The sequence below is a fragment of the Dendrobates tinctorius genome, unplaced genomic scaffold (genome assembly GCF_039654945.1).
Source record: "Dendrobates tinctorius isolate UK_male_01 unplaced genomic scaffold, ASM3965494v1 ptg000184l, whole genome shotgun sequence".
In the NCBI taxonomy this organism is placed as follows: Eukaryota; Metazoa; Chordata; class Amphibia; order Anura; family Dendrobatidae; genus Dendrobates; species Dendrobates tinctorius.
The window spans coordinates 15970021-15996670 of record NW_027361851.1 but is presented as its reverse complement, the minus strand read 5'-3'; the positions used below and the strand labels follow the sequence as shown (position 1 = coordinate 15996670).

Genomic DNA, 26650 nt, shown 5'->3' with positions numbered 1-26650 from the left:
CCTTTTCTCGCTGGCGTGCCACCAGAGCACACCATTTCCCGTAGGCCCGCCAGAAAGGCCCAATACTTGGCCTTCTTGCTTACCACCAGAGGTACAAATCTAGGGCTTTTCAGTCTGACACCGTGGTGCTCTTTGGCCTGTTTGCCTACCACCAGGGCACCTATCTTGGGCTTTTTATTCTGCCACCGGGGTACATTCTCTGACCTTTATATTTACCAGTGTGTTGACCACTTTGGGCTTTTTAGTCTGCCACTGAGGTGCATTAGCCTTATTACCAACCATCAGAGTACACGCTCTGGCTCTTTTGCTTACCACCGGGACACCGATCTTGGGGTTTTTAGCCTGCCACCAGGGTGTGCCACTTGCCTACCATCGGTGCACCCATCTTGGGCTTTTTTGCATGCTACTTGGGTGCATTTTTTGACCTTCTTGCGTTCCGCCAGGCTGCGCCTCCAGAGCATTTTAGCTTAGTAACGGGGTGCACTTTCTGCCTACGACCAAGGCACCCATTTTAGTATTTTTATCCTGCCACTGGGTGCATTCTCCGACCTTTTTATTTACAAGCGTGTCGTTCATCTTGGGCTTTTCCGCCTGCCACTGGGGTGCATTCATTGGCCTACCACCAGTGCACGTTCTAGGGCTTTTTAGCCTGCCACCGAGATACATTCATTCGCTTTATTTTCTACCAACATGGTGTCCATCTTGGGTTTTTTTACCCTGCCACTGCGGTACATTTTCTGGCCCTTTTGCTTACCATCGGGAAACCCATCTTAGACTTTTTAGCCTATCACCGCGGTGCTTTGACTTTATTTGCCTGCAGGGTTCCCACCTTGGCCTTTTTAGCCTGCCCTGCAAACAGTATAATGCTCCCCAACACATAGCCCAACATTTAAAGTAATAGGCCCCATATAGCCCAACATTTAATGTAGTGGGCACCGCACAAACCAACATGTAATGTAATGGGCCCATATAAAAGACTCTACATAACCCTCCATTTAATACAATGGGCCCAATGTAGCCCTCCAACTAATATAATGCCTCCCACAAAGAACTCAATTTAATATAACGGGAACTGCATAGCACTCTATTATAATGGGACCCAGAAAGCCTTCTATTTAATATATTGTTCCCCCTATAGCCTTAAACTCAAAATAATTAGCCCCACATAGCCTTCCCTTACCCGTGCCACCGGAGCACACCCGTTTCCCGTTGACGTGCCCCCGAAGCACAACCTTTTCCCGTTGGCGTGCCCCCGAAGCACAACCTTTTCCCGTTGGCGTGCCACCGAAGCACAACCTTTTCCCGTTGGCGTGCCACCGAAGCACAACCTTTTCCCGTTGGCGTGCCACCGAAGCACAACCTTTTCCCGTTGGCGTGCCACCGAAGCACAACCTTTTCCCGTTGGCGTGCCACCGAAGCACAACCTTTTCCCGTTGGCGTGCCACCGAAGCACAACCTTTTCCCGTTGGCGTGCCACCGAAGCACAACCTTTTCCCGTTGGCGTGCCACCGAAGCACAACCTTTTCCCGTTGGCGTGCCACCGGAGCGCACCCTTATCCCGTTGATGTGCCACAAGAGCTCACCCGTTTCCCACTGACGTGCAACCGAAGCACACCCTTTTCCCGTTGGCGTGCCACAGGAGCACACCCTTTCCGGTTGGCGTGCCACCAGAGCATACCCTTTTCTTATTGGCGTGCCACCGGAGAACATCCTTTTCCTGTTGGCGTGCCACTGAAGCACACCCTTTTCCCATTGGCGTGCCACCGAAGCACACCATTTCCGGTTGGTGTGCCACCAGAGCATACCCTTTTCTTATTGGCGTGCCACCGGAGCACATCCTTTTCCTGTTGGCGTGCCACCGGAGCACACCCTTTTCTCGCTGGCGTGCCACCACAGCACACCCTTTTCTCGCTGGCGTGCCACCACAGCACACCCTTTTCTCGCTGGCGTGCCACCACAGCACACCATTTCCCGTAGGCCCGCCAGAAGGGCCCAATACTTGGCCTTCTTGCTTACCACCAGAGGTACAAATCTAGCGCTTTTCAGTCTGACACCGGGGTGCTCTTTGGCCTGTTTGCCTACCACCGGGGCACCTATCTTGGGCTTTTTATTCTGCCACCGGGGTACATTCTCTGACCTTTATATTTACCAATGTGGTGACCACTTTGGGCTTTTTAGTCTGCCACTGAGGTGCATTAGCCTTATTACCAACCATCAGAGTACACGCTCTGGCTCTTTTGCTTACCACCGGGACACCGATCTTGGGGTTTTTAGCCTGCCACCAGGGTGTGCCACTTGGCCTCTTGCCTACCATCGGTGCACCCATCTTGGGCTTTTTAGCATGCTACTTGGGTGCATTTTTTGACCTTCTTGCGTTCCGCCAGGCTGCGCCTCCAGAGCATTTTAGCTTAGTAACGGGGTGCACTTTCTGCCTACGACCAAGGCACCCATTTTAGTATTTTTATCCTGCCACTGGGTGCATTCTCCGACCTTTTTATTTACAAGCGTGGCGCTCATCCTGGGCTTTTCTGCCTGCCACTGGGGTGCATTCATTGGCCTACCACCAGTGCACGTTCTTGGGCTTTTTAGCATGCCACTGAGATACATTCATTCGCTTTATTTTCTACCAACATGGTGTCAATCTTGGGTTTTTTTACCCTGCCACTGCGGTACATTTTCTGGCCCTTTTGCTTACCACCGGGAAACCCATCTTAGACTTTTTAGCCTATCACCGCGGTGCTTTGACTTTATTTGCCTGCAGGGTTCCCACCTTGGCCTTTTTAGCCTGCCCTGCAAACAGTATAATGCTCCCCAACACATAGCCCAACATTTAAAGTAATAGGCCCCATATAGCCCAACATTTAATGTAGTGGGCACCGCACAAACCAACATGTAATGTAATGGGCCCATATAAAAGACTCTACATAACCCTCCATTTAATACAATGGGCCCAATGTAGCCCTCCAACTAATATAATGCCTCCCACAAAGAACTCAATTTAATATAACGGGAACTGCATAGCACTCTATTATAATGGGACCCAGAAAGCCTTCTATTTAATATATTGTTCCCCCTATAGCCTTAAACTCAAAATAATTAGCCCCACATAGCCTTCCCTTACCCGTGCCACCGGAGCACACCCGTTTCCCGTTGACGTGCCACCGAAGCACAACCTTTTCCCGTTGGCGTGCCCCCGAAGCACAACCTTTTCCCGTTGGCGTGCCACCGAAGCACAACCTTTTCCCGTTGGCGTGCCACCGAAGCACAACCTTTTCCCGTTGGCGTGCCACCGAAGCACAACCTTTTCCCGTTGGCGTGCCACCGAAGCACAACCTTTTCCCGTTGGCGTGCCACCGAAGCACAACCTTTTCCCGTTGGCGTGCCACCGAAGCACAACCTTTTCCCGTTGGCGTGCCACCGAAGCACAACCTTTTCCCGTTGGCGTGCCACCGAAGCACAACCTTTTCCCGTTGGCGTGCCACCGAAGCCCAACCTTTTCCCGTTGGCGTGCCACCGGAGCGCACCCTTATCCCGTTGATGTGCCACAAGAGCTCACCCGTTTCCCACTGACGTGCAACCGAAGCACACCCTTTTCCCGTTGGCGTGCCACAGGAGCACACCCTTTCCGGTTGGCGTGCCACCAGAGCATACCCTTTTCTTATTGGCGTGCCACCGGAGAACATCCTTTTCCTGTTGGCGTGCCACTGAAGCACACCCTTTTCCCATTGGCGTGCCACCGAAGCACACCATTTCCGGTTGGTGTGCCACCAGAGCATACCCTTTTCTTATTGGCGTGCCACCGGAGCACATCCTTTTCCTGTTGGCGTGCCACCGGAGCACACCCTTTTCTCGCTGGCGTGCCACCACAGCACACCCTTTTCTCGCTGGCGTGCCACCACAGCACACCCTTTTCTCGCTGGCGTGCCACCACAGCACACCATTTCCCGTAGGCCCGCCAGAAGGGCCCAATACTTGGCCTTCTTGCTTACCACCAGAGGTACAAATCTAGCGCTTTTCAGTCTGACACCGGGGTGCTCTTTGGCCTGTTTGCCTACCACCGGGGCACCTATCTTGGGCTTTTTATTCTGCCACCGGGGTACATTCTCTGACCTTTATATTTACCAATGTGGTGACCACTTTGGGCTTTTTAGTCTGCCACTGAGGTGCATTAGCCTTATTACCAACCATCAGAGTACACGCTCTGGCTCTTTTGCTTACCACCGGGACACCGATCTTGGGGTTTTTAGCCTGCCACCAGGGTGTGCCACTTGGCCTCTTGCCTACCATCGGTGCACCCATCTTGGGCTTTTTAGCATGCTACTTGGGTGCATTTTTTGACCTTCTTGCGTTCCGCCAGGCTGCGCCTCCAGAGCATTTTAGCTTAGTAACGGGGTGCACTTTCTGCCTACGACCAAGGCACCCATTTTAGTATTTTTATCCTGCCACTGGGTGCATTCTCCGACCTTTTTATTTACAAGCGTGGCGCTCATCCTGGGCTTTTCTGCCTGCCACTGGGGTGCATTCATTGGCCTACCACCAGTGCACGTTCTTGGGCTTTTTAGCATGCCACTGAGATACATTCATTCGCTTTATTTTCTACCAACATGGTGTCAATCTTGGGTTTTTTTACCCTGCCACTGCGGTACATTTTCTGGCCCTTTTGCTTACCACCGGGAAACCCATCTTAGACTTTTTAGCCTATCACCGCGGTGCTTTGACTTTATTTGCCTGCAGGGTTCCCACCTTGGCCTTTTTAGCCTGCCCTGCAAACAGTATAATGCTCCCCAACACATAGCCCAACATTTAAAGTAATAGGCCCCATATAGCCCAACATTTAATGTAGTGGGCACCGCACAAACCAACATGTAATGTAATGGGCCCATATAAAAGACTCTACATAACCCTCCATTTAATACAATGGGCCCAATGTAGCCCTCCAACTAATATAATGCCTCCCACAAAGAACTCAATTTAATATAACGGGAACTGCATAGCACTCTATTATAATGGGACCCAGAAAGCCTTCTATTTAATATATTGTTCCCCCTATAGCCTTATACGCAAAACAATTAGCCCCACATAGCCTTACCTTACCCGTGCCACCGGAGCACACCCGTTTCCCGTTGGCGTGCCACCGGAGCACAACCTTTTCCCGTTGGCGTGCCACCGGAGCACAACATTTTCCCGTTGGCGTGCCACCGGAGCACAACATTTTCCCGTTGGCGTGCCACCGGAGCACAACATTTTCCCGTTGGCGTGCCACCGAAGCACAACCTTTTCCCGTTGGCGTGCCACCGAAGCACAACCTTTTCCCGTTGGCGTGCCACCGAAGCACAACCTTTTCCCGTTGGCGTGCCACCGAAGCACAACCTTTTCCCGTTGGCGTGCCACCGAAGCACAACCTTTTCCCGTTGGCGTGCCACCGAAGCACAACCTTTTCCCGTTGGCGTGCCACCGAAGCACAACCTTTTCCCGTTGGCGTGCCACCGAAGCACAACCTTTTCCCGTTGGCGTGCCACCGAAGCACAACCTTTTCCCGTTGGCGTGCCACCGAAGCACAACCTTTTCCCGTTGGCGTGCCACCGAAGCACAACCTTTTCCCGTTGGCGTGCCACCGAAGCACAACCTTTTCCCGTTGGCGTGCCACCGAAGCACAACCTTTTCCCGTTGGCGTGCCACCGAAGCACAACCTTTTCCCGTTGGCGTGCCACCGAAGCACAACCTTTTCCCGTTGGCGTGCCACCGAAGCACAACCTTTTCCCGTTGGCGTGCCACCGAAGCACAACCTTTTCCCGTTGGCGTGCCACCGAAGCACAACCTTTTCCCGTTGGCGTGCCACCGAAGCACAACCTTTTCCCGTTGGCGTGCCACCGAAGCACAACCTTTTCCCGTTGGCGTGCCACCGAAGCACAACCTTTTCCCGTTGGCGTGCCACCGAAGCACAACCTTTTCCCGTTGGCGTGCCACCGAAGCACAACCTTTTCCCGTTGGCGTGCCACCGAAGCACAACCTTTTCCCGTTGGCGTGCCACCGAAGCACCTCCTTTTCCCGTTGGCGTGCCACCGAAGCACAACCTTTTCCCGTTGGCGTGCCACCGAAGCACAACCTTTTCCCGTTGGCGTGCCACCGAAGCACACCCTTTTCCCATTAGCGTGCCATCGGAGCACACGGTTTTCCCGTTGGCATGCCACCGAAGCGCACCCTTTTACCGTTGACGTGCCAACGAAGCACACCATTTGACGTTGGTGTGCCACCGAAACACACCATTTCCCGTTGGTGTGCCACCGGAGCACACCATTTCCCATGGCCAGAAGGTCCCAATACTTGGCCTTTTTGCTTACCAGTTGTGTGTGCCCATCTTGGGCTTTTTAGCATGCCATCAAGATACATTCATTGGCCTCATTGTCTGCCACCTTGGCGTTCATTTTTTTTTTTGGCCTTTTTTTTGGCCTTTTTAGCCTGTCACTGCAGTGAATTCTTTGACTTTATTTGCCTGCAGAGTGCCCATCTTGGCCTTTTTAGCCTGCCGTGCCAACAGTATAATGCCCACCCACGCATAGCCCTACATAAAGTAGAACGGGCTCCATATACCACAATATTTAATGTAATAGGCCCATATAGCCCAACATTTAATGTAAGGGGCACCGCACAACCCAACATATAATGTAATGGGCCCCATATAAAAGGCTCTGCATAACCCTCCATTTAATACAATGGGACCTGCATAGCACCTATTATAATGGGACCCAGAAAGCCTTCTATTTAATATACTGTGCCCCCTATAGCCATAAATTCAAAATGATTAGCCCCACATAGCTTTCCCTTACCCGTGCCACCGGAGCGCACCCTTATCCCGTTGACGTGCCACAAGAGCTCACCCGTTTCCCGTTGGCGTGCCACAAGAGCTCACCCGTTTCCCGTTGGCGTGCCACAAGAGCTCACCCGTTTCCCGTTGGCGTGCCACCGAAGCACACCCTTTTCCCGTTGGCGTGCCACCGAAGCACACCCTTTTCCCGTTGGCGTGCCACCGAAGCACACCCTTTTCCCGTTGGCGTGCCACCGAAGCACACCCTTTTCCCGTTGGCGTGCCACCGAAGCACACCCTTTTCCCGTTGGCGTGCCACCGAAGCACACCCTTTTCCCGTTGGCGTGCCACCGAAGCACACCCTTTTCCCGTTGGCGTGCCACCGAAGCACACCCTTTTCCCGTTGGCGTGCCACCGAAGCACACCCTTTTCCCGTTGGCGTGCCACCGAAGCACACCCTTTTCCCGTTGGCGTGCCACCGAAGCACACCCTTTTCCCGTTGGCGTGCCACCGAAGCACACCCTTTTCCCGTTGGCGTGCCACCGAAGCACACCCTTTTCCCGTTGGCGTGCCACCGAAGCACACCCTTTTCCCGTTGGCGTGCCACCGAAGCACACCCTTTTCCCGTTGGCGTGCCACCGAAGCACACCCTTTTCCCGTTGGCGTGCCACCGAAGCACACCCTTTTCCCGTTGGCGTGCCACCGAAGCACACCCTTTTCCCGTTGGCGTGCCACCGAAGCACACCCTTTTCCCGTTGGCGTGCCACCGAAGCACACCCTTTTCCCGTTGGCGTGCCACCGAAGCACACCCTTTTCCCGTTGGCGTGCCACCGAAGCACACCCTTTTCCCGTTGGCGTGCCACCGAAGCACACCCTTTTCCCGTTGGCGTGCCACCGAAGCACACCCTTTTCCCGTTGGCGTGCCACCGAAGCACACCCTTTTCCCGTTGGCGTGCCACCGAAGCACACCCTTTTCCCGTTGGCGTGCCACCGAAGCACACCCTTTTCCCGTTGGCGTGCCAACGAAGCACAACATTTCAAATGGGCCCGCCAGAAGGTCCCACTACTTGGCCTTTTTGCTTACCACTTGTGCGACCATCTTGGGCTTTTTAGCCTGCCATCGAGATACATTCATTGGCCTCATTGGCCGCCACCTTGGTTGTTTTTTTTTTACACTGCCACTGCGGTTCATGTTCTGGCACTTTTGCTTACCACCGGGACACCCATCTTGGCCTTTTTAGCCTGTCACTGCGGTGAATTCTTTGACTTTTATATTTGCCTGCAGGGTGCCTATCTTGGCCTTTTTATCCTGCCCTGCCAACAGTATAATGCTCACCCACGCATAGCCCTACATATAGTAGAATGGGCTCCATATAGCACAACATTTAATGTAACAGGCCCCATATAGTCCAACATGTAATGGGCACCGCACAACCCAACGTATAATGTAATGTGCCCAATGTAAAAGGCTCTGCATAACCCTACATTTAATACAATGGGCCCCATGTAGCCCTCCAATTAATAAAATGCGTCCCACAAAGAACTCAATTTAATATAATGGGACCTGCATAGCACTATTATAATGGGACCCAGAAAGCCTTCTATTTAATATATTGTGCCCCCTATAGCCTTAAATTCAAAATAAATAGCCCCACATAGCTTTTCCTTACCACCGGAGAACACCCTTTTCCCGTTGACATGCCAGAAGAGTTCACCCGTTTCCCGTTGGCGTGCCACCGGAGCACATCATTTTCCTGTTGGCATGCCATCGAAGCACACCCTTTTCCCATTGGCATACCACCGAAGCACACCATTTCCGATTGGCGTGCCACCAGAGCACACCCTTTTCTTGTTGGCATGCTACCGGAGCACACCTTTTTTCTGTTAGCGTTTCACCAGACCACACCCTTTTCCCATTGGCGTGCCACCGAAGCACACCCTTTTTCAGCTGGCGTGCCACCAAAGCACACCATTTCCTGTTGGCATGCCACCGTAGCACATCTGTTTCCTGTTGGCGTGCCACCGCAGCACATCCTTTTCCCGTTGGGTGTCACCGAAGCACACCATTTCCAGTTGGAGTGCCCCCCGAAGCCCACCATTTCCTGTTGGCGTGCCAACGGAGCACACCCTTTTCCCGTTGGCGTGCCACCGGACCGCACACTTTTACCATTGGCGTGCCACCGAAGCACACCCTTTTCCCGTTGGTGTGCCACTGGACACATCCTTTTCCCGTTAGTGTGCCATCAAAGCACACCAGTTCCCGTGGGCCAGCCAGAAGGGCCCAATACTTGGCCTTTTTGCTTACCACCAGTGTGCCCATCTTGGGCTGTTTAGCCTGCCTTCGAGATACATTCACTGGCCTTATTGTCTACCACCATGGCATCCATCTTGGGTTTTTTTTAACCCTGCCACTGCGGTACATGTTCTGGCGCTTTTGCTTAACACCGGGACACCCATCTTGGGCTTTTTAGCCTGACACCGCAGTGAATTCTTTGATTTTATTTGCCTGCAGGGTGCCCATCTTGGCCTTTTAAGCCAGCCCTGCCAACAGTATAATACCTCCCCACACAAAGCCCTACATAGAGTAGAATGGGCTCCATATAGCACATTTAATGTAACAGGCCCCATATAGCCCAAAATTTAATGTAATGGGCAATGCACAACCCAACATAATGTAATGGGCCCCATATAAAAGGCTCTACATGACCCTCCATTTAATACAATGGGCCAATTAATATAATGCGTCCCACAAAGAACTCAATTTAATATATTGTGCCCCTTATAGCCTTAAACTCAAAATAATTAGCCCCACATAGCCTTCCCCTACCCGTGCCACCAGAGCACACCCTTTTCCCGCTGGCGTGCCACCAGAGCACACCCTTTTCCCGTTGGCGTGCCACCGAAGCACACCCTTTTCCCGTTGGCGTGCCACCGAAGCACACCCTTTTCCCGTTGGCGTGCCACCGAAGCACACCCTTTTCCCGTTGGCGTGCCACCGAAGCACACCCTTTTCCCGTTGGCGTGCCACCGAAGCACACCCTTTTCCCGTTGGCGTGCCACCGAAGCACACCCTTTTCCCGTTGGCGTGCCACCGAAGCACACCCTTTTCCCGTTGGCGTGCCACCGAAGCACACCCTTTTCCCGTTGGCGTGCCACCGAAGCACACCCTTTTCCCGTTGGCGTGCCACCGAAGCACACCCTTTTCCCGTTGGCGTGCCACCGAAGCACACCCTTTTCCCGTTGGCGTGCCACCGAAGCACACCCTTTTCCCGTTGGCGTGCCACCGAAGCACACCCTTTTCCCGTTGGCGTGCCACCGAAGCACACCCTTTTCCCGTTGGCGTGCCACCGAAGCACACCCTTTTCCCGTTGGCGTGCCACCGAAGCACACCCTTTTCCCGTTGGCGTGCCACCGAAGCACACCCTTTTCCCGTTGGCGTGCCACCGAAGCACACCCTTTTCCCGTTGGCGTGCCACCGAAGCACACCCTTTTCCCGTTGGCGTGCCACCGAAGCACACCCTTTTCCCGTTGGCGTGCCACCGAAGCACACCCTTTTCCCGTTGGCGTGCCACCGAAGCACACCCTTTTCCCGTTGGCGTGCCACCGAAGCACACCCTTTTCCCGTTGGCGTGCCACCGAAGCACACCCTTTTCCCGTTGGCGTGCCACCGAAGCACACCCTTTTCCCGTTGGCGTGCCACCGAAGCACACCCTTTTCCCGTTGGCGTGCCACCGAAGCACACCCTTTTCCCGTTGGCGTGCCACCGAAGCACACCCTTTTCCCGTTGGCGTGCCACCGAAGCACACCCTTTTCCCGTTGGCGTGCCACCGAAGCACACCCTTTTCCCGTTGGCGTGCCACCGAAGCACACCCTTTTCCCGTTGGCGTGCCACCGAAGCACACCCTTTTCCCGTTGGCGTGCCACCGAAGCACACCCTTTTCCCGTTGGCGTGCCACCGAAGCACACCCTTTTCCCGTTGGCGTGCCACCGAAGCACACCCTTTTCCCGTTGGCGTGCCACCGAAGCACACCCTTTTCCCGTTGGCGTGCCACCGAAGCACACCCTTTTCCCGTTGGCGTGCCACCGAAGCACACCCTTTTCCCGTTGGCGTGCCACCGAAGCACACCCTTTTCCCGTTGGCGTGCCACCGAAGCACACCCTTTTCCCGTTGGCGTGCCACCGAAGCACACCATTTGACGTTGGCGAGGCAACGATGCACACCATTTCCTTTTGGCGTGCCACCGGAGCACACCATTTCAAATGGGCCCGCCAGAAGGTCCCACTACTTGGCCTTTTTGCTTACCACTTGTGCGACCATCTTGGGCTTTTTAGCCTGCCATCGAAATACATTCATTGGCCTCATTGGCTGCCACCTTAGAGTCCATCTTAGTTGTTTTTTTTTTTTTTACACTGCCACGGCGGTTCATGTTCTGGCCCTTTTGCTTACCACCGGGACACCCATCCTGGCCTTTTTAGCCTGTCACTGCGGTGAATTCTTTGACTTTTTTATTTGCCTGCAGGGTGCCCATCTTGGCCTTTTTAGCCTGCCCTGCCAACAGTATAATGCCCACCCACACATAGCCCTACATAAAGTAGAATGGGCTCCATATACCACAATATTTAATGTAATAGGCCCATATAGCCCAACATTTAATGTAATGGGCACCGCTCAACCCAACATATAATGTAATGGGCCCCATATAGGCTGTGTGCACATGCTGCGGAAAAGGTGCGGATTCATCCGCGCGGATTTTGTACAATCCGCAGGTGAAACCGCAGGTCAAAAGACCTGCGGTTTTACCTGCGGATTGCTCTGCGGTTTTGCCCTGCGGTTTTTCATCTCCTCAATGGAGGAGATGGCAAACCGCAGGAGAATCCGCAGAAAGAATTGACATGTCAATTCTTTCTGCGGATTGAAAACCGCAGATAATCCGCGCGGAAAATTCCGCACCGTCTGCACTGCGGTTTTTGATTCCCATAGGGAATCATTGTACTGTACACCGCACCAGAAACTGCTGCGGGTCCGCAGCGGCCAAAACCGCTGCGGAACCGCAGCAAAATCCGCAGCGTGTGCACACATCCAAAGGCTCTGCATAACCCTCCATTTAATACAATGGGCCCCATGTAGCCCTCCAATTAATATAATGCATCCCACAAAGAAATCAATGTAATATAATGGGACCTGCGTAGCACCTATTATAATGGGACCCAGAAAGCCTTCTATTTAATATACTGTGCCCCCTATAGCATTAAATTCAAAATAATTAGCCCTACAAAGCCTTCCCTTACCCGTGCCACCGAAGTACACCCTTTTCCCGTTGGCGTACCACCGAAGCACATCATTTCCCACTGGCATGCCACCGAAGCACATAATTTCCCATTGGCATGCCACCGAAGCACACCGTTTTCCCTTTGGCGTGCCACCGAAGCACACCGTTTTCCTGTTGGTGTGCCACCGGAGCGCACCCTTTTCCCATTGGCGTGCCACTGAAGCACAACCTTTTCCCGTTGGCGTGCCACCGAAGCACACCCTTTTCCCGTTGGCGTGTCACCGGAGCACATCCTTTTCCCTTTGGCGTGCCACCGAAGCACACCCTTTTCCCGTTGGCGTGCCATCGAAGCGCACCCTTTTCCCGTTGGCATGCCACCGAAGCACACCATTTGACGTTGGCGAGCCAACGATGCACACCATTTCCTTTTGGCGTGCCACCGGAGCACACCATTTCAAATGGGCCCGCCAGAAGGTCCCACTACTTGGCCTTTTTGCTTACCACTTGTGCGACCATCTTGGGCTTTTTAGCCTGCCATCGAGATACATTCATTGGCCTCATTGGCCGCCACCTTGGAGACCATCTTGGTTGGTTTTTTTTTAACACTGCCACTGCGGTTCATGTTCTGGCACTTTTGCTTACCACCGGGACACCCATCTTGGCCTTTTTAGCCTGTCACTGCGGTGAATTCTTTGACTTTATTTGCCTGCAGGGTGCCCATCTTGGCCTTTTTAGCCTGCCCTGCCAACAGTATAATGCTCACCCACGCATAGCCCTACATATAGTAGAATGGGCTCCATATAGCACAACATTTAATGTAATAGGCCCCATATAGTCCAACATTTAATGTAATGGGCACCGCACAACCCAACGTATAATGTAATGTGCCCCATGTAAAAGGCTCTGCATAACCCTACATTTAATACAATGGGCCCCATGTAGCCCTCCAATTAATAAAATGCGTCCCAAAAGGAACTCAATTTAATATAATGGGACCTGCATAGCACTATTATAATGGGACCCAGAAAGCCTTCTATTTAATATATTGTGCCCCCTATAGCCTTAAATTCAAAATAAATAGCCCCACATAGCTTTTCCTTACCACCGGAGAACACCCTTTTCCCGTTGACATGCCACAAGAGTTCACCCGTTTCCCGTTGGCGTGCCACCGAAGCACACCCTTTTCCCGTTGGCGTGCCACCGGAGCACTCTTGTTGGCGTGCCACCGGAGCACATCCTTTTCCTGTTGGCATGCCATCGAAGCACACCCTTTTCCCATTGGCATACCACCGAAGCACACCCTTTTCCGGTTGGCGAGCCACCAAAGCACACCCTTTTCTTATTGGCATGCTACCGGAGCACACCTTTTTTCTGTTAGCGTTTCACCAGACCACACCCTTTTCCCATTGGCGTGCCACCAAACCACACCATTTCCCGTTGGCATGCCACCGTAGCACATCTGTTTCCTGTTGGCGTGCCACCGCAGCACATCCTTTTCCCGTTGGGTGTCACCGAAGCACACCATTTCCGGTTGGCGTGCCCCCCGAAGCCCACCATTTCCTGTTGGCGCGCCAACGGAGCACACCCTTTTCCCGTTGGCGTGCCACCGGACCACACACTTTTACCATTGGCGTGCCACCGAAGCACACCCTTTTCCCGCTGGAGTGCCACCGGAGCACACCCTTTTCCCGTTGGTGTGCCACTGGACACATCCTTTTCCCGTTAGTGTGCCATCAAAGCACACCAGTTCCCGTGGGCCAGCCAGAAGGGCCCAATACTTGGCCTTTTTGCTTACCACCAGTGTGCCCATCTTGGGCTGTTTAGCCTGCCTTCGAGATACATTCACTGGCCTTATTGTCTACCACCATGGCATCCATCTTGGGTTTTTTTTTAACCCTGCCACTGCGGTACATGTTCTGGCGCTTTTGCTTAACACCGGGACACCCATCTTGGGCTTTTTAGCCTGACACCGCAGTGAATATTTTGATTTTATTTGCCTGCAGGGTGCCCATCTTGGCCTTTTTAGCCAGCCCTGCCAACAGTATAATACCTCCCCACACAAAGCCCTACATAGAGTAGAATGGGCTCCATATAGCACATTTAATGTAACAGGCCCCATATAGCCCAAAATTTAATGTAATGGGCAATGCACAACCCAACATAATGTAATGGGCCCCACATAAAAGGCTCTACATGACCCTCCATTTAATACAATGGGCCAATTAATATAATGCGTCCCACAAAGAACTCAATTTAATATATTGTGCCCCTTATAGCCTTAAACTCAAAATAATTAGCCCCACATAGCCTTCCCCTACCCTTTTCTCGCTGGCGTGCCACCAGAGCACACCCTTTTCTCGCTGGCGTGCCACCAGAGCACACCCTTTTCTCGCTGGCGTGCCACCAGAGCACACCCTTTTCTCGCTGGCGTGCCACCAGAGCACACCCTTTTCTCGCTGGCGTGCCACCAGAGCACACCCTTTTCTCGCTGGCGTGCCACCAGAGCACACCCTTTTCTCGCTGGCGTGCCACCAGAGCACACCCTTTTCTCGCTGGCGTGCCACCAGAGCACACCATTTCCCGTAGGCCCGCCAGAAGGGCCCAATACTTGGCCTTCTTGCTTAACACCAGAGGTACTAATCTAGGGCTTTTCAGTCTGACACCGGGGTGCTCTTTGGCCTGTTTGCCTACCACCGGGGCACCTATCTTGGGCTTTTTATTCTGCCACCGGGGTACATTCTCTGACCTTTATATTTACCAGTGTGGTGACCACTTTCGGCTTTTTAGTCTGCCACTGAGGTGCATTAGCCTTATTACCTACCATCAGAGTACACGCTCTGGCTCTTTTGCTTACCGCCGGGACACCGATCTTGGGGTTTTTAACCTGCCACCAGGGTGTGCCATTTGGCCTCTTGCCTACCATCGGTGCACCCATCTTGGGCTTTTTAGCATGCTACTTGGGTGCATTTTTTTACCTTCTTGCGTTCCGCCAGGCTGCGCCTCCAGAGCATTTTAGCTTAGTAACGGGGTGCACTTTCTGCCTACGACCAGGGGACCCATTTTAGTATTTTTATCCTGCCACTGGGTGCTTTCACTTTATTTGCCTGCAGGGTTCCAATCTTGGCCTTTTTAGCCTGCCCTACCAACAGTATAATGCCCCCCCACACATAGCCCTACAGAGAGTAGAATTGGCTCCATATAGCCCAACATTTAATGTAGTGGGCACCGCACAAACCAACATATAATGTAATAGGACTTCATAAAAGACTCTACATAACCCTCCATTTAGTACAATGGGCCCAATGTAGCCCTCCAACTAATATAATGCGTCCCACAAAGAACTCAATTTAATATAACGGGAACTGCATAGTACTCTATTATAATGGGACCCAGAAAGCCTTCTATTTAATATATTGTGTAAACTCAAAATAATTAGCCCCACATAGCCTTCCCTTACCCGTGCCACCGGAGCGCACCCTTTTCCCGTTGACATGCCACAAGAGCTCACCCGTTTCCCACTGGCGTGCCACCGAAGCACACCCTTTTCCCGTTGGCGTGCCACAGGAGAACACCCTTTCCGGTTGGTGTGCCAACAGAGCATACCCTTTTCTTATTGGCGTGCCACCGGAGCACATTCTTTTCCTGTTGGCGTGCCACCAGAGCACACCCTTTTCTCGCTGGCGTGCCACTAGAGCACACCCTTTTCTCGCTGGCGTGCCACCAGAGCACACCCTTTTCTCGCTGGCGTGCCAGAAGGGCCCAATACTTGGCCTTCTTGCTTACCACCAGAGCGTGCCACTAAAGCACACCCTTTTCCAGTTGTTGTGGAGCACATCCTTTTCCCGCTGGGTGTGCCACCGAAGCACACCATTTATGGTAGGCGTGCCACCGGAGCACACCCTTTTCCCGTAGGCGTGCCACCGGAGCACACCCTTTTCCCGTAGGCGTGCCACCGGAGCACACCCTTTTCCCGTTGGCGTGCCACCGGAGCACACCCTTTTCCCGTTGGCGTGCCACCGGAGCACACCCTTTTCCCGTTGGCGTGCCACCGGAGCACACCCTTTTCCCGTTGGCGTGCCACCGGAGCACACCCTTTTCCCGTTGGCGTGCCACCGGAGCACACCCTTTTCCCGTTGGCGTGCCACCGGAGCACACCCTTTTCCCGTTGGCGTGCCACCGGAGCACACCCTTTTCCCGTTGGCGTGCCACCGGAGCACACCCTTTTCCCGTTGGCGTGCCACCGGAGCACACCCTTTTCCCGTTGGCGTGCCACCGGAGCACACCCTTTTCCCGTTGGCGTGCCACCGGAGCACACCCTTTTCCCGTTGGCGTGCCACCGGAGCACACCCTTTTCCCGTTGGCAGGGCTGCCACTAGGAATTTCGGGGGCCCCATATTGGCAAAATTTTCGGGGCCCCCTTGAGACTCCGCCCAGGCTCCACCCCAGCCCCACCCCTCAAACTGTCCACAGTAAAAACTGCACTTCTCATCAATCACACATTAACAGTTCCCATTACCAGATCACACATCTAGCCAGCAGCTCTTGTTTTGGCCTAAAGATTTTGGAAATCTGCCACCACGACAAGGTAGACTCTTTTGGCCGGGCCCTACTCTACTGTAACCTACTGAACATTTGCTAAAATATCCAATACAATTTAGGTATATTTATATTTATTTTTCAATTTTTAAAATGACCAATAATAATCACAACTAAAGGGACTAATACCACCGCACCATCACCATGTCCAGACCACATATTACCACCACATAGTGACCTATAATACCACATACATGGAACAAATACAGCCACACCATGACCAGACCACATATTACCACCACAGAGACAAAATAATAGCACATACAAGGGACAAATACCACCACACCATGTCCCAACCACATATTACCACCACATGATGACCAATAATACCACATACAAGGAACAAATACTGCCACACCATGACCAGACCACATATTACCACCAGTGACAGAATAATAGCACACACAAGGAACAAATACCACCGCACCATGCCCAGACCACATATTACCACGACATGGTGACTGAATACTACAATACTGATCATTAATAAAAAAACATAATACTATCACCATAAGTGCCATTATACACAGGAGAGCTGTACTTAGCATGTAGTGTGTGTTCAGGTAATACAGTGATCACCGGTGACATTATGCACAGGACCTCCGTATACAGTGCCAGTGTACAGGTAATACAGTGACCACTGGTGACATTATACACAGGAGCTCTGTATATAGTGTCAGTGTACAGATAACAGTGATCAGTGGAGACATTGTACAAAGGCACTCTGTATATAGTGTATAGTGTCAGTGTACAGGTAACACACTGACTCACACCAGTGATGTCACTAGTGAAGTCCTTCATCTTTGTTTTTCATCTTTCATCCAGCACACACCGCCATCACGTCTTCCAGCCAGGGCTTGTCTCTGCAGGAAATAACAGAATTATCTAGAGCTCCGCTTGCAGAATACATTCCTTACTTTTTTCCCAACTTCTACACTACACCAGATGAAGAAAAAAAGGCGACAGTGTCACTCTGCACAGTAACAGAACCGCCCCCCCATTTAAAACAGTATCCTCAAAAAAATAAAATAAATACATCATTTTCGTATTTTCTGATGTAAAAATAAACTACTACAAAATACGAAAAATTTTAGTTTTTACACCAGCCCCTTATACACAATATGACAAAGGCCAAGTGTGGCTGATTCTTTTCTTTTTTTTTACTGCCGTGCTTCCCCCCCAAAAATGAAAACATTACAAAATTGCAATTTTTTTTTTTTTATTTTTTTTTTACAAAACGTTTTCTTTTTTGACACTGAAATAAATTAAAAAAATCTTTGAGGTATGTGACCACGCTCAGGAAGAGCAGCATTTTGGACGCAGCTCACCTGCACTACATACAAAAGACTGCAATCTACTGTACACATTAGAAGCACAATGGATGGGATTTATAGAAATCCCATGCCCAATGTGCTACTACTTAGCGAGGCGTATACTCACCCGCGGTGCGGGTTTACAAACATGCAGCTTCCCCCAAAGCCATTCATTAGATGCGGTAAATCCGCACAGTTCACCAAGAACATGTAGCTTTAACTACGTAACTAAATCGCAGCATTTTGGATGCAGTGAAAATACGCTGCGTCCAAAACGCTGCTATTTTCTGATAATGAGCACACAGACTGAAATCGCCGTAATAGAACTGCCCTGCAGTATCATGATGCCCAGTCCTGAAGGCGTTAAAACGTATTTAAAAAAAAAAAAAAAAAAATGATAGAAATATATTTACTTACTTCATTTTGCCAAACATTAGCATGAACAAAACCCATTACAGGAATTACTTAGAGGATTTTCAGGATCCCAATAAACAACAATTCCACCTTTTGCTGCTGATCTTCCTCTAGAATAAAAAAAAAGCTGTCTTGTCACAACAAGTGAGATATTTCAGAGTCAGTTTTACATAATAATCTTATTTTAGGTATTGCAAAGTATGTTCTCACATTTGTTTCTGTAAGGCTAAGATCACATGACCTTATTTTTGATCTGAGTGCTTTCTGTGAAAGAAAACGACAACACATGGACAGCGTTCAGGACAATGTTATTTAATGGGGCAATGCAAATTTTTTTTTTTTTCACAGACTGAATCTGCAAGTGGCAAAAAAAAATTGCAGCATGCATTAATTTCTTTCGTGTTTTGCATGAGACTTTTGCACGATGGTTGAGCAAAATATAAAAAATATCACATTTCACACAGGGCCACCATAGGGCATCCAAGGAATGGACACATTGCATTTCTCTATGAAAAAAATGCTGCACTCTATCGTGCTAAAGCAAGTCAATGTGAAATATATGAAATATGAATAGCAATACAGCTTTTGAATACTAGGAAAAAATGAATGAGACGCTTTGCACACAATTTGGCCAAATCACGTCTGCTCATCAACCAACGTCAAGGTGGTCTCATAAGGCTGATAGGTCCCTATCTACATGATTACCTCTCTTAGGCCAGGGTCACACTAGCGTAAAATACTGATGAGTGCTACGCGAGAAAACATAGCAAAGCAGTTGGACTACTGTTAACCTATGGGGCAGCTCACATCAAAGTATTTTTTCTTGGGTGTATTCTACGTGCGTGTAAAATCACAGCATGCCGCGATTTTATGCATATATTGGCCGAGCCTCGCCAGTGCAAGCCTATGGGTGCGAGAAAACATCGGACACCACACAGACCATGCAAGTGCTGTCCGATGTATACGCACCGGTGCCCTTTGAAATGCCGGCAATTCATGTGCCGCATACAGTAAAATACTGACAAGTTAGAATAGGATATATACATATACACTGGGTGCAGAATTATTAAGCAAATGAGTATTTTGATCACATCATGCTTTTTATACATGTTATCCTACTGCAAGCTGTATAGGCTTGAAAGCCAATGATTTGCATCTCTGTAATGAAGAGGGGTGTGGTCTAATGACAACAAAACTCTTTCTAAGGTGTGCTTAACTATTAGGCAACTTCTTTTCCTTTGGCAAAATGGGTCAGGAAAGAGATTTGACGGACTCTGAAAAGTCAAAAATTGTGAGATGTCTTGCAGAGGGATGCAGCAGTCTTGAAATCAGGGCTGTGGAGTCGGAGTCGGAGTTAGTTTTGGTTGGAGTCGGAGTCGGTAGAAATGTACCGACTCCAGCTTTAAAAAAAATGTATTAATATTTCATAATTGAACTTTCATATGAATCTTATAAATGTTACTCAAATATATATGTTCTATCAAACTATGAACAGTGATAAGCAGTTCTGCTGGAGATAGAGACATTTCTTACATCTTGTGTGTCACTGTTCTCCACTGCCCTTATCTAATCTTATACTTGGTTAACCTCATGCTGCCCCAACCCCCCTACTTACAATGTATGAAACAAAGTGAAAATTGCAAATTCTTAGTAGTAAAGCTCCTCCTCTAGACTAGATCATACTAGGTGTGAGTCTTCCAAGCATCTCACAGCTGCCTGCTACTCAGAAGAGGAAGACTGTAAGAAGTATTATCCTTTCAACAAACTTTGCATCAGTTAACTGTGAGTTCATGAGTAATAACAGTATTACTGACCACTATATCAGTTGTACGACCTGGCAATAATTTTGTACAATTGTTTTTAGGAAAAACAATTGTCATTTGGATTGTGAATACAGAATTAAAAACCTGAGAATGTCAAAGAAGCATCACATTAAATCAGCTGTATTTGAACATTTCACCATCACTCAAGATAGAAAACATTAGGTCTGTCAGTGTATGACAAATGATCCAGACGAAAACAAATGCTGTGAAGCCAAGATGAGTGCATATTCAGGCAAAGATAAAAATGCTCCTACCAGAGCTTCTAATCTAAAGAGACATTTACAGCGCTTTCATCCAGAAGTACTGAAAGCAGTGGATGAGAAAGACTGCATCCAAACCAATGAACCAGTGCCCAGCTTTTCCAGCCAAACAAAGGAGCAGAGAACTTTGCAGCCATCAGTTGCAAGATATTTTGTCAGTGACAAAGTTACTGTGACAATGACAGTAGATACCTTTAAAAAACAGATCATAGAGCTTGTTGTAAAGGATAGTGTGCCTATTTCATTATTTTCACGACCAGCTTTTATGTGTCTGAATGGGGAAATGGCCCGCAAGCTTGGTGTTTCTCTGGAGAGAGAGTATTAGAAAATTAGTAATCGAAGAAGCTTTTAAACAAAAGGAAGAACTTAAAAAAACTCTCAAGGGACGCGTTTTGTTTCTTAAAATGGATGCCTGCACACGTCACAGAGTGAACTATTTTGCCATCAATGTCCGATTTGTTTGTGACAAAAATGAAATAGTTACCAAGACATTGGCAGTAAAAGACACCAAAGCTCATCACACCAGTGAGTTTCTCCAGGTCTTGGTGGAAAAGGTTCTGCAAGACTATGAACTTAAAAAAGAGCAAGTTCTTTCTGTCGTAACGGACAATGCTTCAAATATGATAAGTACTATTAAGCTAATGAATGAGAGTAATGATGGTGACCAGCAGCTAGAAGAACATTCTGGGTCCACAGACACAGAAATGTTTGAAATAGAGGAACACAGTATTGTAACTGAGGAGGAAACTGAAGTTGCTTCAGATGAACAGCAACATGATAGTTTAGATCTTGTTGAAACTGTGTCAATATGTTCTTTCATTCATCACATGCGCTGTGTTGTGCATACGCTACAGCTGGCTATAAGAGACAGTCTGCAAGAAGGACATGCTGCTGCACTGATTGGCAAGGTGAGAAAATTGGCTACTGTTGCCAGAACCCCCTAAAGTTGACTCAATTTTGAAGAGACGTGCTGGAAAAGGGGCAATTATTGATCAAGCCACACGATGGGGCAGTACTTACTTAATGATTCAGCGCTTGGTTGAACTGAAAACCTTTCTTGTAGACATGGCTAACCCTCAACTGACGCTAAATGAAAGTCAGAGGAATCAGGTGACTGAGCTGGAAAAATTGCTAGAGCACCCATTTACAGTGACTAAAAAATTACAAGCAGAGGACTTAACTCCAGGTATTTTCTTAAAGGAGTGGAAGAACCTGATGTTTCGCCTGTCCCAAAGAGGAGGGTTAATTGCAAGTGGCATTGCTACATCAATGAAACGGAGAGAGGAGCTACTATTACAAAATAACATTCTTTTGGCAGCTGTTTATGTAGACCCAATGCATCGGATTCTTCTAGAAGATAAATAGCTAAGTAAAGGAAAAGAAGCTCTGTTTGAAATAGCAGTAAGGATGATAGGGTTGCAGAACAGTCAGGAGGAACAAGAAGAATTTGGTCGTCCTGCCACATCTTCACCCTCATCATCAACTGAAGAATTTTATTTCGAAAAATATTTGGATCACAAGGACCGTGCAAAGCGTTCCCGCATAGAAGAGTCATCCCCATCAAGGAACACAGCCAGTACATTTCAGCAGAATTTTTCATGTGCACTAAAAGAAATTGAGAAATTTGACCGTTCATCAAAAATAACAGTTTAACAAGCGACTCCTCTGTATCCTGACATTGTCATAGATGTTGCCCGAGTGGTTACTGCTTTGCCACCAACACAAGTTAGTGTAGAGAGGTTGTTCTCTGCTCTCAAAATAATTAGATCAGATTTGAGGGCATCCATGAAGGAGGATCTGACAGAGGCAATACTTTTTCTGAGGACAAATTTATAGATTTCTTCTTATTAACTGCATAAAAGTGTTTATTGCATATTTACTTACAGTTTAGAAAAGTTTATATAAGTTATTTGCTATATTCTAATTGTATTCTAATAAATGTAGTTTTTGCTCTAAGTGGTCTGATTACTTATATGATGGTGAAAAACTGAATAAGCACGATGTTTAATATTTTACAACAGTAAATTTGTTGTTATGAATTGGCTATTTATGAAGGAGTCGGAGCCTGATAAAATCCAGGAGTCGGAGTCGCAACTGTGGCTTACCGACTCCACAGCCCTGCTTGAAATTGCTAAACTTTTGAAGCGTGATCACCGAACAATCAAGCGTTTCATGGCAAATATCCAACAGGGTCGCAAGATGTGTGCTGATAAAAAAAAAAGGCGCAAAATAACTGCCCATGAATTGAGGAAAATCAGGGGTGAAGCTGCCAAGATGCCATTTGCCACCAGTTTTGCCATATTTCAGAGCTGCAACGTTACTGGAGTATCAAAAAGCTCAAGGTGTGCGATACTCAGGGACATGGCCGAGGTAAGGAAGGCTGAAAAACGACCACCTTTCAACAAAAAACATAAGATAAAACATCAAGGTTATGCAGACATCTGCGGGCTGATATTAATAGCCTAGGAAGTGGCCAAGGATACTGCCCCCCCCCGGCTAAAAACATCAGCTCTCAGCCGCCTCAGAAAAGGCGCATCTCTAAGATGCACCGATTGTGGCACTTAACCTCGCTCTTCCCACTTGCCCTGTAGCGGTGGCAAGTGGGGTAATAGTTGGGGGGGTTGATATCATCATCAGGTGACATCAAGCCCCAAGGTTAGTAATGGGTTGGCTGAGAGCTGATGTTTTTAGCCGGGGTGGTCAGTATCCATGGCCCCTTCCTAGGCTATTAACCCCTTCACCCCCAAGGGTGGTTTGCACGTTCATGACCGGGCCAATTTTTACAATTCTGACCACTGTACCTTTATGAGGTCATAACTCTGGAACGCTTCCATGGATCCCGGTGATTCTGACATTGTTTTCTCGTGACATATTGTACTTCATGTTAGTGGTAAAATTTCATTCAAATAACTTGCGTTTATTTGTGAGAAAAACGGAAATTTGGCGAAAATTTTGAAAATTTCGCGATTTTCCAACTTTGAATTTTTATGCCCTTAAATCACAGAGATACGGCACACAAAAAACTTGATAACTAACATTTCCCACATGTTTACTTTACATCAGCACAATTTTGGAACCAAAATTTTTTTTTGTTAGGAAGTTATAAGGGTTAAAAGTTGACCAGTGATTTCTCATTTTTACAACACCATTTTATTTATAGGACCACATCACATTTGAAGCCACTTTGAGGGGTCTATATGATAGAAAATACCCAAAAGTGACACCATTCTAAAAAACTGCACCCCTTAAGGTGCTCAAAACCACATTCAAGAAGTTTATTAACCCTTTAGGTGCGTCACAGGAATTTTTTTGAATATTTAAAAAAAAATGAACATCTAACTTTTTTTCATAAAAAAAATACTTCAGGTTCAATTTTTTTTATTTTACCAAGGGTAACAGGAGAAATTGAACTGCAAAAGTTATTGTGCAATTTGTCCTGAGTACGCAGATACCCGATATGTGGGGGGGAACGACTGTTTCGGCGCATGGAAGAGCTCAGAATGGAAGGAGCGCCGTTTGACTTTTTCAATGCAAAATTGGCTGGAATTCAGATTGGACGCCATGTCACGTTTGGAGAGTCCCTGATGTACCTAAAGAGTGGAAACCCCCTACAAGTGACCCCATTTTGGAAACTAGACCCCCCAAGGAACTTATCTAGATGTGTGGTGAGAACTTTGAACCACCATGGGCTTCACAGAAGTTTATAACATAAAGCCATACAATTAAAAAATCATTTTTTCCACAAAAATGATCTTTTCACCCTCAATTCTTATTTTTCCAAGGGTAACAGGACCCTAAAAGTTATTGTGCAATTTGTCCTGAGTACGCTGATACCCCACATGTGGGGGTAAACCACTATTTGGGCGCATGGCAGAGCTCGGAAGGGAAGCAGCGCCATTTGACGTTTTGGGCTGGAATTGAGATCGGACACCATGTCGCGTTTGGAAAACTCCTGATGTACCAAAACAGTGGAACCCCCCCACAAATGACACCATTTTGGAAACTAGACCCCCTAAGGAACTTATCTAGATGTGTGGTGAGCACTTTGACCCCCCCAGTGCTTCACAGAAGTTTATAACACCCGGGCGTGAAAATAAAAAATTCGTATTTTTTCCACAAACATGATCTTTTAATCACCATTTTTTTATTTTCCCAAGGGTACCAGGAGAAATTGGACCCCAAAAGTTGTTGTCCAATTTGTCCTGAGTATGCCGATACCCCATATGTGGGAGAAAACTACTGTATGGGCACACGTCGGGGCTCGGAAGGGAAGTAGTGACGTTTTGGAATGCAGACTTTGCTGGAATGGTCTGCGGGTGTCATGTTGCCTTTGGAGAGCCCCTAATGTACCTAAACAGTGGAAACCCCCCACAAATGACCCCATTTTGAAAACTAGACCCACTAAGGAACGTATCTAGATGTGAGGTGAGCACTTTGAACCCCCAAGGGCTTCACAGAAGTTTATAATGCCAGGGCATGAAAATAAAAAAAATCTTATTTTTTCCACAAACATGATCAATTAGTCCCCAATTTTTTCATTTTCCCAAGGGTAACAGGAGAAATTGGACCCCAAAAGTTGTTGTCCAATTTGTCCTGAGTACGCTGACACCCCATATGTGGGAGAAAACTACTGTATGGACACACGTCGGGGCTCGGAAGGGAAGCAGTGACGTTTTGGAATGCAGACTTTGATGGAATGGTCTGCGGGTGTCATGTGCGTTTGGAGAGCCCCTGATGTACCTAAACTATTGAAACTCCCCACAAGTGACCCCATTTTGGACACTAGACCCCCCACGGAACTTATCTAGATGTGTGGTGAGCACTTTGAACCCCCAAGTGCTTCACAGAAGTTTATAACACTCGGACGTGAAAATAAAAAAATCATTTTTTTCCACAAAAATGATATTTTTGCCCCCAATTTTTTATTTTCCTAAGGGTAACAGGAGAAATTGGACCCCAAAAATTGTTTTGCAATTTGTCCTGAGTAGGCCGATACCCTACATGTGGGGGTAAAACACTGTTTGGGCGCATAGCAGAGCTTGGAAGGGAAGGAGCACCATTTGATTTTTTCAACTCAGAATTGGCTGGAATTGAGATCAGGCGCCATGTTGCATTTGGAGAGCCCCTGATGTGCCCAAACAGTGGAAACCCCCAATTCTAACTCCAACCCGAAACCCAACACGCCCCTAACCCTAACCCTAGCCCTAACCCTAACCCTAGCCCTAGCCCTAGCCCTACCCCAACACACCCCTAGCCCTAACCCTAATGGAAAAATGGAAATAAATACATTTTTTAAATGTTATTATTTTTCCCTAACTAAGGGGGTGATAACAGGGGGTTTGATTTACTATTTATGGCGGTTTTTATGTTTGGCGGCTGTCGCACGCTAAAAGACGCTTTTTATTGTAAAAATAGTTTTTGCATCACCACATATTGAGAGCTATAATTTTTCCGTATTTTGACCCACCGAGTCATGTGAGGTCTTATTTTTTGCGGGACGAGTTGACGTTTTTATTGGTACCATTTTCAGGCACGTGAAATTTTTTGATCGCTTTTTATTCCGATTTTTGGGACGCAGAATGAACAAAAACCAGCGTTTCATGAATTTCTTTTGGGGGGGTGCGTTTACACCGTTCCGCGTGCGGTAAAATTGATAAAGCGGTTTTATTCTTCGGGTCAGTACGGTTACAGCGATACCTCATTTAGGTCATTTTTTATGTTTTTGTCGGTTTTATGCAATGAAAACTATTTTATATAAAAAATAATTATTTTTGCATCGCTTTATTCAGCGAGCTATAACTTTTATTTTTTCGCTGATGATGCTGTGTGGCGGCTCGTTTTTTGCGGGACAAGATGACGTTTTCAGCGGTACCATGGCTATTTATATGCGTCTTTTTGATCGCGCGTTATTACACTTTTTGTTTGGCGGTATGATAATAAATCATTATTTTTTGCTTCGTTTTTTATTTTTATTTTTTAAGGGGTTCGCTAAAGGGGTTAACTAATGGGACAGTTTTATAGGGCGGGTCGTTACGGACGCGGCGATACCTAATATGTGTACTTTTATTGTTTGTTTTATTTATTATTTCCAAAAAATGGATTTATTGGGGGAATATTTTTTTTTTTTTCTAATTTATTTGGCGATTTTTTTTTAATTATTTTTACACTT

The 26650-nt window shown here is 48.2% G+C and overlaps 1 long non-coding RNA gene across 1 annotated transcript in view; it reads right to left on the bottom strand.

Annotated features, from left to right (window-relative positions):
• Positions 1-16505: 16505 nt before the first annotated feature.
• Positions 16506-26650, bottom strand: part of LOC141055087 (uncharacterized) — a 30777-nt gene continuing 20632 nt past the window's right edge. The window contains exons 2-3 of the long non-coding RNA XR_012221476.1: positions 18402-18508; positions 16506-17534 (exon numbers count right to left, since the gene is read on the bottom strand). This is a non-coding gene — a long non-coding RNA (uncharacterized lncRNA). The remainder of the gene's footprint in view (positions 17535-18401; positions 18509-26650) is intronic.